Source organism: Sceloporus occidentalis, unplaced genomic scaffold, assembly GCF_023333645.1.
Source record: "Sceloporus occidentalis isolate IW3139 unplaced genomic scaffold, rSceOcc1.0.p SCAF_17, whole genome shotgun sequence".
NCBI lineage: Eukaryota > Metazoa > Chordata > Lepidosauria > Squamata > Phrynosomatidae > Sceloporus > Sceloporus occidentalis.
Genome location: NW_028316997.1, coordinates 8,425,454 through 8,437,713, shown reverse-complemented (window position 1 = coordinate 8,437,713; position 12,260 = coordinate 8,425,454). Strand labels below are relative to the sequence as shown.

Below are 12,260 nucleotides of genomic sequence, written 5' to 3'. Positions count from 1 at the left end.
GTTAGCTGTTCTTCAATAGGAAATCGCAGAATGCCATATCCACTTGGCGTTTTTTTGTTTGGCGTTTTTTCAGTCCTCTTTGGCGTTTTTCTGCTTTTTTGGGCTCTGTGGCAGTTTTTCAAAATCGCAGCATGTTGACACTCTGGCGTTTTTTGCAAGGAAATCTTGGCGTTTTTCTCCAATAGAAGTCTATGGGAGATAAAAAAAGCCATGAAAAAGCCATGTGGGTTTATTGCCTTGGCGTTTTTTATGGCGTTTTTTCCACAGTTACAATGCAGAGGATGGACCCAGTATCTGTGTGTCCTACGAGAAATAGGCTGGAAACAAACAGTTTCACACAAAACAAAGTTCAGATTGAATTCTACACCATTTGGAACAAACATGCCATTACAAACAAACATACGCGACGCATCAACTGGATCCTGCGTGCCAAAAGCAACAGCAAACAATTTGCACCATCATTTGGGGCCAATCTTACTAGAGGAGCAGACATTCGGAATAAAGCAGGCCTTACAAACCACAGAAAAGTGACAAAAGGGTCCGCCGGGGCGTTTAAGTAGAACTCTACCAAGTAAATGACATCAGGGGGCAGATACTTGCCATTTATCCTAATCCCTTTCAGCTGGGTGAGGCTAGGTTTCCACTTGGGTTTTTGTCCTGCGTTTTTTTTCTTGATGAAAAACGCCAAGAAAACTGCCACTGCATTTTCCTGCGTTTTGGCGTTTTTTTCTGGAGTTTTTTCTGGCGTTTTAGCCTTTCTGTGGAAATTGCTTTTTTTGACCTTAGGCAGTTTTTCCAGCCTTTACAAGTTAGAAGTTTCACCCAGCTAAAAAAGGGATTAGGATAAATGGCAAGTATCTGCCCCCTGATGTCATTTACTTGGTAGAGTTCTACTTAAACGCCCCGGCGGACCCTTTTGTCACTTTTCTGTGGTTTGTAAGGCATGCTTTATTCCGAATGTCTGCTCCTCTAGGAAGATTGGCCCCAAATGATGGTGCAAATTGTTTGCTGTTGCTTTTGGCACGCAGAATCCAGTTGATGCGTCGCGTATGTTTGTTTGTAATGGCATGTTTGTTCCAAATGGTGTAGAATTCAATATGAACTTTGTTTTGTGTGAAACTGTTTCTTTCCAGCCTATTTCTCGTAGGACACACAGATACTGGGTCCATCCTCTGCATTGTAACTGTGGAAAAAACGCCATAAAAAACGCCAAGGCAATAAACCCACATGGCTTTTTCATGGCGTTTTTTCTCTCCCATAGACTTCTATTGGAGAAAAACGCCAAGATTTCCTTGCAAAAAACGCCAGAGTGTCAACATGCTGCGATTTTGAAAAACTGCCACAGAGCCCAAAAAAGCAGAAAAACGCCAAAGAGGACTGAAAAAACGCCGAACAGAAAAACGCCAAGTGGATATGGCATTCTGCGATTTCCTATTGAAGAACAGCTAACATCTGGCTGCAACGTTTTTTCACTAAAAAAACGCCAGGTGGCGCTATTGGCGTTTTTATGGGCGTTTTTAGCAAAAAAAAACCAAGTGGAAACCTAGCCTGAAACTTCTAACATGTAAAGGCTGGAAAAACTGCCTAAGGTCAAAAAAAAGCAATTTCCACAGAAAGGCTAAAACGCCAGTAAAAACTCCAGAAAAAAAACGCCAAAACGCAGGAAAATGCATTGGCAGTTTTCTTGGCGTTTTTCATCAAGAAAAAAATCGCAGGACAAAAACCCAAGTGGAAACCTAGCCTTACAATGCAGAGGATGGACCCAGTATCTGTGTGTCCTACGAGAAATAGGCTGGAAACAAACAGTTTCACACAAAACAAAGTTCATATTGAATTCTACACCATTTGGAACAAACATCCCATTACAAACAAACCAACGGGATCCTGCCTGCCGAAAGCAACAGCAAACAATTTGCACCATCATTTGGGGCCAATCTTCCTAGAGGAGCAGACATTCGGAATAAAGCATGCCTTACAAACCACAGAAAAGAGACAAAAGGGTCCGCCGGGGCGTTTAAGTAGAACTCTACCAAGTAAATGACATCAGGGGGCAGATACTTGCCATTTATCCTAATCCCTTTTTTAGCTAGGTGAAACTTCTAACATGTAAAGGCTGGAAAAACTGCCTAAGGTCAAAAAAAGCAATTTCCACAGAAAGGCTAAAACGCCAGAAAAAAACGCCAAAACGCAGGAAAATGCAGTGGCAGTTTTCTTGGCGTTTTTCATCAAGAAAAAAAACGCAGGACAAAAACCCAAGTGGAAACCTAGCCTAAGGCTAGGTTTCCACTTGTTTTTTTTTTGCTAAAAACGCCCATAAAAACGCCAATAGCGCCACCTGGCGTTTTTTTTAGTGAAAAAACGCTGCAGCCAGATGTTAGCTGTTCTTCAATAGGAAATCACAGAATGCCATATCCACTTGGCGTTTTTCTGTTTGGCGTTTTTTCAGTCCTCTGTGGCGTTTTTCTGCTTTTTTGGGCTCTGTGGCAGTTTTTCAAAATCGCAGCATGTTGACACTCTGGCGTTTTTTGCAAGGAAATCTTGGCGTTTTTCTCCAATAGAAGTCAATGGGAGAGAAAAAACGCCATGAAAAAGCCATGTGGGTTTTTTGCCTTGGCGTTTTTTATGGCGTTTTTTTCCACAGTTACAATGCAGAGGATGGACCCAGTATCTGTGTGTCCTATGAGAAATAGGCTGGAAACAAACAGTTTCACACAAAACAAAGTTCATATTGAATTTTACACCATTTGGAACAAACATGCCATTACAAACAAACCAACTGGATCCTGCCTGCCAAAAGCAACAGCAAACCATTTGCACCATCATTTGGGGCCAATCTTCCTAGAGGAGCAGACATTCGGAATAAAGCATGCCTTACAAACCACAGAAAAGAGACAAAAGGGTCCGCCGGGGCGTTTAAGTAGAACTCTACCAAGTAAATGACATCAGGGGGCAGATACTTGCCATTTATCCTAATCCCTTTTTTAGCTAGGTGAAACTTCTAACATGTAAAGGCTGGAAAAACTGCCTAAGGTCAAAAAAAGCAATTTCCACAGAAAGGCTAAAACGCCAGAAAAAAACGCCAAAACGCAGGAAAATGCAGTGGCAGTTTTCTTGGCGTTTTTCATCAAGAAAAAAAACGCAGGACAAAAACCCAAGTGGAAACCTAGCCTAAGGCTAGGTTTCCACTTGTTTTTTTTTTGCTAAAAACGCCCATAAAAACGCCAATAGCGCCACCTGGCGTTTTTTTTAGTGAAAAAACGCTGCAGCCAGATGTTAGCTGTTCTTCAATAGGAAATCACAGAATGCCATATCCACTTGGCGTTTTTCTGTTTGGCGTTTTTTCAGTCCTCTGTGGCGTTTTTCTGCTTTTTTGGGCTCTGTGGCAGTTTTTCAAAATCGCAGCATGTTGACACTCTGGCGTTTTTTGCAAGGAAATCTTGGCGTTTTCCTCCAATAGAAGTCAATGGGAGAGAAAAAACGCCATGAAAAAGCCATGTGGGTTTTTTGCCTTGGCGTTTTTTATGGCGTTTTTTTCCACAGTTACAATGCAGAGGATGGACCCAGTATCTGTGTGTCCTATGAGAAATAGGCTGGAAACAAACAGTTTCACACAAAACAAAGTTCATATTGAATTTTACACCATTTGGAACAAACATGCCATTACAAACAAACCAACTGGATCCTGCCTGCCAAAAGCAACAGCAAACCATTTGCACCATCATTTGGGGCCAATCTTCCTAGAGGAGCAGACATTCGGAATAAAGCATGCCTTACAAACCACAGAAAAGAGACAAAAGGGTCCGCCGGGGGGCGTTTAAGTAGAACTCTACCAAGTAAATGGCATCAGGAGGGGGCAGGTACTTGCCATTTATCCTAATCCCTTTTAGCTGGGTGAAACTTCTAACTTGTAAAGGCTGGAAAAACTGCCTAAGGTCAAAAAAAGCAATTTCCACAGAAAACTGAAATTTTCTAAAACGGCTAAAACGCCAGAAAAAACTCCAGAAAAAACGCCAAAATGCAGGTAAATGCAGTGGCAGTTTTCTTGGCGTTTTTCCTGGCGTTTTTCATCAAGAAAAAAACGCAGGACAAAAACCCAAGTGGAAACCTAGCCTAACACTTCTGCTAAGAAGCTCTTCCACTCACCTGCAACCTTTTCAGTAAAGTAAATTTTCCTTAGTTTGCATCTCAACATACGTAGCTCTAGTTTAAATTGTTTTTTTTTCTTCTAATATTTCTCCTCCTTTGTGATAAACTTCCCTCCTGTACTTTGTTAATTCCCTTTAAGTATTTAAATGTCATGACTCCTCTCTCTCTTCTCTCCCCCCAGCTATATACTCTATATAAGTATGTGGACATCCCTCCTATATATTGAGTTCATTCAGCCACACCTATTGCTAACAAATGTATAAAATCAAGCACATAGGCGGCCATCTCCATAGGTAAATATTGGCAGTAGACTGAAGAGCTCTGTGACTTCTGTGGTACTGTAATCGGAGGTCACCTTTGTCAAAAATCAGTCCATAAAAATGTCTGCCATTCTATTATTGTGAAGTGTAAGTGTCCAAGAGTAGCAACAGCTCACCCATGAAGTGGTAGACCAGGCACACTCACACAATGGTGTGACGAGTCCTGAAGGACATAGCATGTAAAAATCGCCTGTCCTGTGTAGTGTCACTCAGTACAGAGTTCCAAACTACCTCTAGAAGCAACATCAGCACAAGCGATGCACATCTGGAGCTTCATGAAATGAGTTTCCATGGTCAAACAGCTGTATACAAGTCAATGATCTATGAATGACACCAAGCGTCGCCTGGAGTGGTGTAAATACACCGCCACTGGACTCTGGAGCAGTGGAAATGTGATCACTGTCTGGAAGTCTGATCAACAAATCTGGATTTGGTGAAGCTAGGAAAATGCTATGTACTGGAATGCATAGTACCTGCTGTAAAGTTTGGTGGAGGAGGAATAATGGTGTAGGGCTGTTTTTCAAAGTTTGAGCTAGACACTGTTGTTCTATTGAAGGGTAATGTTAATGCTACAGCATACAGAGACATTTTAGACAATTATTCTTCACATTATTATTCGCATTATTCTGCGGAAGGACATTGCCTGAAGTGCCCCTGGGCGCAAAGCAATGTCCATAAAGACATGCAGGGGTGGACTGACACCATTATTATTATTTATTGTTTTATATAGCGCCATCAAATTCTGTAGCGCTGTACAATGGGTGGACAGGACAAAACAAGTAGTATGTAACATACAAATTTGACTTACAGAGACAACAGGTGAGGAGGGCCCTGCTCAAAAGAGCTTACATCATGGGCCCCAGGCAACAAAAAGTCATGGACCTCCCTGTGGCCATGCCCCTACCTTAGCCATGCCCTATTATGATCACACATCTTAATTATAACTTTTAAATAGCTTAAAAAAATAATTTGCAGTTTGCACAAAAAAATAAATTAAATATACCGTATTGGCTCGATTATAGGCCGCACCCGATTATAGGCCGCACCCTAAAAGTTAGGTGCTTTTTTAAAGAAAAAATTTTATTCTTAGAAAAAACAACAACAGTGTAAGGCTAGGTTTCCACTTGGGTTTTTGTCCTGCGTTTTTTTTCTTGATGAAAAACGCCAAGAAAACTGCCACTGCATTTTCCTGCGTTTTGGCGTTTTTTTCTGGAGTTTTTTCTGGCGTTTTAGCCTTTCTGTGGAAATTGCTTTTTTTGACCTTAGGCAGTTTTTCCAGCCTTTACAAGTTAGAAGTTTCACCCAGCTAAAAGGGATTAGGATAAATGGCAAGTATCTGCCCTCTCCTGATGTCATTTACTTGGTAGACCCTTTTGTCACTTTTCTGTGGTTTGTAAGGCATGCTTTATTCCGAATGTCTGCTCCTCTGGGAAGATTGGCCCCAAATGATGGTGCAAATTGTTTGCTGTTGCTTTTGGCACGCAGGATCCGGTCGCGTATGTTTGTTTGTAATGGCATGTTTGTTCCAAATGGTGTAAAATTCAATATGAACCAGTCCAGGACTTTGTTTTGTGTGAAACTGTTTGTTTTCAGCCTATTTCTCGTAGGACACACAGATACTGGGTCCATCCTCTGCATTGTAACTGTGGAAAAAACGCCATAAAAAACGCCAAGGCAATAAACCCACATGGCTTTTTCATGGCGTTTTTTCTCTCCCATAGACTTCTATTGGAGAAAAAAAGCCAAGATTTCTTGCAAAAAACGCCAGAGTGTGAACATGCTGCAGTTTTGAAAAACTGCCACAGAGCCCAAAAAAAGCAGAAAAACGCCAAAGAGGACTGAAAAAACGCCAAACAGAAAAACGCCAAGTGGAAATGGCATTTTGCGATTTCCTATTGAATTACAGCTAACATCTGGCTGCAGCCGTTTTTCACAAAAAAAACGCCAGGTGGCGCTATTGGCGTTTTTATAGGCGTTTTTAGCAAAAAAAAACCAAATGGAAACCTAGCCTAATAGATATGCTGCCACTCTGCTCCCCCAAGATATGCTGCCACTCTGTGCCCCCCCCCCCCCGAGATATGCTGCTACTCTGCCCCCCCTAGACTTACCAATGCAGACTCCCAGGTGTCTTGCAGGGCTGGCGGGGGACATCTACGCAATACGCGTATACAACTTCCGGTGCCGGCACTTCCACCGTGGGGCAAGGGAGATTGTCAAAGTGCATCATGCAGACTTCACCGGCTGCGGCGATGCAAGCGTCAACAACCTCCGCTGCCGGCTCGTCTGCACGATGTGCTTTAACAATCTCCCTTGCAGGGACTCCCCCCGTGGAAAATGCTGGCAGGGGAGGCTGCCTCAGCGTATCGGAGAGTATGGTGCAGGTCCCCTGTGGGGGATCTGTATCCTACCCCTGCTGCATGTCCCGGGCCGTGCGAAAAATTTAAAAGTGAATATATATATATATATATACTATCACTGTAAACAAGAACTAAACCTCAGAAGTACAAAGGCTCGCTGTAAGCATATTAAGTTTTTGACAAAAAGTAGGTCTTCTCAAATACAAATGTTTTACCAAATATGAATTCACCAACTATTAAAAACCTGAACGTGTACCCTAAAACAGGAGAAGAGCAGTAGATTTGGGCCGGCTAATCTTTCGGACTGCAACAACTACCTACTTGCGCACACTGCATAAGAGGGCGCACACAAGCGCATTGAAGTTCCAGCTTCCCTGAGCACCGGAGACTTGGGGACGCCCATTAATCCACTCCATCGGGACCATTTAAATAAAAGTAAGCCGTGGGAGCGATGTTGAATTGAAAAAAAAATCAGCTCTGCACAGGGGCGTGTATTTGACACCCTGGCAGATCCTGTATGTCACACACCCTGCACACTTTTAAAATAAAAAATGTATTTAATTCATATCCCTTTGGCCCATCATCGCCTGGCTTTTTCTGCGGTAACCAGCGTACTCCATGATACAAAAAAGCTATAGGTGCCCTTTAACCCCTTCGTGACTTTTTGTACCCTTCGTGACAATGGCCGTTTTAACATTTCTGCGCTGCTCGTGTTTAGTTGTAATTTTCTTCTTTCCCGTTTACTGAACCCACACACATTAGATATTGTTTTTTTCAGGACAAGAAGGGCTTTCTTTAGATGACATTGTTTTGATTGTATCATATTATTTACTATTAAAAAAGTATAAAATATGGTGAAAAATTTAGAAAAAAATATTACTGTTTCTAACTTTTAGTTGAAAAATCTTTTACTCATCTATAAAAGGTAATGAAAAAAACCTGCTAAATAGATTCTACTATTTGTCCTGAGTTTAGAAATACCCAATGTTTTTATGTTTTTTTTTGCTTTTTTCTACACATTATGGGGCAAAAAGTACAGGTAGCGTTTTGCTATTTCAAAGCCATTTTTTCCAAATCTGGTAATTCTTCGTCCCCCATGTGCCATTTCGGTATCTTTGAAGCCGGCCAATGCAATTTACCCCATCAAGTCATATATTTTTGAAAACTAGACAGCCCAGGGTATTCCAAGTGCTAGTATTTTAACCCTTTCCAAGCACTAATTCTACCATCAGCCTTTGTCAAACTTTATGTTAGTCATTTTTTTTTGCATTTGTTTTTTCACACACTTTAATTTAGGTATGAATAAACAGGTTCTGGTATATGTCACTATCATAAAACACCCCAATATGTGGTTAGCAACATCTCCTGAGTACAGCGATACCTCACATGAATGATTTTGCCTGGGTGTTTGGGGGCAAAAAGGGCCACATTTGGGGCATGCGCATTTTCAAATGTTGAACTTTGGCATTTGGGGATCCACTGCCCATGCCCTATTTGGCACATCTTTGAGCCGGGCCATTTCCGTATGCCCAATAAAGCCATATATTTTTGAAAACTAGACACCCCAGGTATTTCAAATGCTAGTATTTTAACTCTTTCCATGCACCATATCTACCACCAGTCGTTGTCAAACTTTGTGGTAGTCATTTTTTTGCATTTGTTTTGTCACACACATTTTACTTCAGGTATGAATTAAAAAGTTCTCGTATATGTCACTATCACAAAACACCCCAATATGTGTTCAGCAACATCTCCTGAGCGCGGTGATACCCCACATGAACGATATTGCCTGGCCTGTTTGGGGGCAAAAGGGCCACATTTGGGGCATGCGCATTTTCAATGTGGAACTTTGGCATTTGGGGATCCACTGGCCATGCCCTATTTGGTACATCTTTGAGCCGGGACATTTCAGTGTGCCCAATAAAGCCATATATTTTGAAAACTAGACACCCCAGGTATTTTAAATGCTGGTATTTTAACTCTTTGCATGCACACACTTTACCACCAGCATTTTTTCAAAAGTTTGCAGTAGTATTTTTGTGTGTGTATTTTTCCCACACACACGTACTTTATGTATGAATTTACAGCTCCTGGTATATGCCGCTGTCACACGACACCCCAATATGTGTTCAGCAACATCTCCTGAGTACAGTGATACCCCACATGCATGGGTTTGTCATTTTTGGGGGGAACTAAAAGGCCACATTTGGAAATTAGATGTGTGGCCATCCTTCCCCCCATGTTATTTGGGACATTATTGAATCCGGCCAATTCAATTTACCCCATCTAATATACATTTTTTAAAAGTAGACACCCCATGGGCATTTAATATGCCAGTATTTTAACTCTTTCCATGCGAGAATTGTTTTAAGCTAATGTGCTAATTTTAGGACTTGCTCACAAAAATATATTTTTTATATATATTTTCATTTTTTTTGCCTTTTTTAAAACATTTTTAAGATTTTTTTCAACTTGAAGGTTCCCCTGATAGTGACATCAGAGGGAAATGATTTTTACATTTTACTGTTTTTTTACTATTTTTTTTCTAATGGTTATTAATTTTATTTTATTTTTAATTTATTTTTTTCTAATCACACTGTGATTAGAAAGCTGAGCTCCATTGAGTTGCATGTTGAATGCAGTACCTGTATTCAACCTGCAAGTGGAGCCAGAGTTCTCTAGAGGGTCAGGAGACCGTCTAGCGAACTTTTTCGTCTTTATTATTTTTTTTCCCGGACCGCCGCCATCTTGCTGATGCCGAAGATCACCGGCAGCTGCGGCTGTGACCGCTCTCCGGCGCGGTCACAGTCCATCAAGAGGTAAGTGTTTGGTGTCGCTGATGCCTCCTGATCGAGGCATTCCAGCGACACCATTTAAGTTTAGGAGGTGATCGTTGATCGCCTCCTAAACGCTTTTAAAACTGTGCGTCCGCCGCCATACATTGTATGGCGGATGTTGACGCCCCGGGGAGGGGCCAGACATGGCCCCTGATTCCGATCATGAGTCTGTTGCCTCGAATGCTCGAGGCATCTTACAGCCACGGATCGATTTTTTTACCCGCTTTCTAACAAATGACAGGTCCTGGCACGTCATTTGTAGTTAACGACATGTTTTTCCGTGACGTGCCCGGACCGGCAATTGTCATCAAGGGTTAAAGTGATGTGCCTGGGGCTTTCCCCTTTTCTTTTTTCTTGCCCACAGCCATACTCCAGTAAGGTTTCATGTTTTGGAACTGCCTGTATTATTTTGCCTATTGTTATACTAGGCTATAGAGTCAATATGGATGGTTGTATGTTCTCAGTATGTCCATAGAGATATTGTATACTCCACAAAATATGGATACTCTGTTCTGCTATCTTTTATCGGGATGTTACTGTGTTTTTTTTCATTAATGGGGACCACCTCCTTTCTGTGATGATTGTTTTATTGTTGTACTCATGTCTACTGGTACATTGTGCGCTTTTTTTATATATATACATTTATAATACAAAATTAATACATTTTAGGTGGAAGAAAAATGTATTTAATAAACTAAATAAGTTTAAATAAATAACATTTACTGAACAGATAATACTGCTTTCTATAATAGCAACCCCCCAAAAAAATACAGGTCCAAAGTGACCATTCAGTCTATTCTGCAAAGGTAAGTGGATTCATCAAATTGATCAATTCATCAAAGCTATTTTCATGTTCACAATATACTGAGCTGGACATTCACGGTGGTACAGCATAACTCCAATCACTATATACTGAGCCAGACATTGACAGTGGTGCTGCATAACTCCATCATCACTATATACAGAGCCTGCATTGATGACGGTACAGCACTACTTCCATCACTGTATTCTGAGACAAACATCGAATGCGGTACAGCATAACTCCATCGCTATATACCGAGACAGACATTTACCGCAGTTCAGCATAACTTCCATCACTTTAAACTGAGACAGATTTATTTTTAATCTCTCATTTGTCTGTTTTGCTACCAAAACAACGATTACAAAAAAATCTGTAATATGGTAACTATATGGTAGACCATGGTTGATTGGCTGATGATATAATAGTCCATATTTCTTTATTTCCGGAGTTTATATAGAAAACATGCTAAATGTTAACAGTCTCTTATTTGCCTAGAAATAATTGACAGTGTTAGCAATCATACAAGAGGTTAAACCCCACTGCATTCATGCCTACTTAAAAGCATATTTAAACAGCTAGTACATTTTGTAGCAGTGCTGGCTTTAACCGGCGTACTTTATAATTTTAAAAGTTACGGGGAGGGTTGTCCAACGTCCTGACGTAAGTCATGTGTTTTTATATTGCAGGTAATCCGGCTGTTTAAGTGGAGGCCAGCCTTACGGCAAATTTATGGGCTGGACTCCACCAAAATGGCGACTCACACGGAGAGTGTTTCGGTTCAAATCTCTCGCGTTTAGAACCAGGTTGTAACTACGCTACCCTCTGTTGTCATACTGAGACGCGGTACGTGATTGGCCTATGTGGTTTAAGACGTTATGAGCGTCAAAAAGGGCATAGTAACGGGTAGCCAGATTTTTAGGTTGCTGGCGATTGCTGTTTACCTTGGTGATGATGAAGTGGAAGTGCTGTGTTTGGAGAGGCGGGGAGTAGGGGGCGAATGCCTGTATGGTGAATCCGTCTCCGTCTTATTGTTAGTGATGTTATAATTCTACCTCACAAGATGAAGAAGTTATTCAGTTTCGGCAAGAAAAAGAAAAGGGGTATGTCCCCGAGCCCCTCGGAAACGGGCAGTGTGCTCTCCGGCTACGACGTGGAAGTGAAAGAGCTGGGCAAATTACACCGAGCTGCCTCCTCCGGAGATGTGGATAAAATCAGACAGCTGATCAGGAAACATGACATCAACGAGCCGGACAAAGACAGCAGGTAAGGAGGGCTGCAGGTTGCGCGGGCATCTTGCCCTCCCTGGCATTTGGTAAGCTGCAAGGGTCCAAGGAAGCCCAATACTTTGCTACTATGATAGCCATGCCCCCCCCCACCCCCTGTGGGTTTAGCATTCTGTTCATTCATTCATTCATTCATTCATTGGATCATTAAAGTAAGACCTGCCTTAAACAGTTAACATCATCACGTTTATTTATATAGCGCCAGCAGATTCCGTAGCGCTGTTACAATCCGAGTCGGTAGGATAAATGTAAAATCGCAAACAATAACAAACAGGTACAAAAGGAGAAGAGGGCCCTGGTCTTGGGAGCTTACAATCTAGTCGGCTAAGGACTATTAACTGAAAAATCCACACTGCCATCACCCTCGGGCATCTTCTGCTGCCTGCCCTTGCTTGTGGCATCATATGGCTGACGCCATGGCATAACTCTTCACGTCATCCACCCATCCATGCCATTATTGGCTTTAATTCACAAAATTATTCCACAATATTTTACAGTTTTCTAAGGAGTGTGTT

General features: G+C 41.6%; 1 pseudogene; it reads left to right on the top strand.

Moving 5' to 3' along the window:
• The first annotated feature begins 11,522 nt into the window (after window positions 1–11,522).
• Window positions 11,523–12,260, top strand: part of LOC149302807 (uncharacterized) — a 43,173-nt pseudogene continuing 42,435 nt past the window's right edge.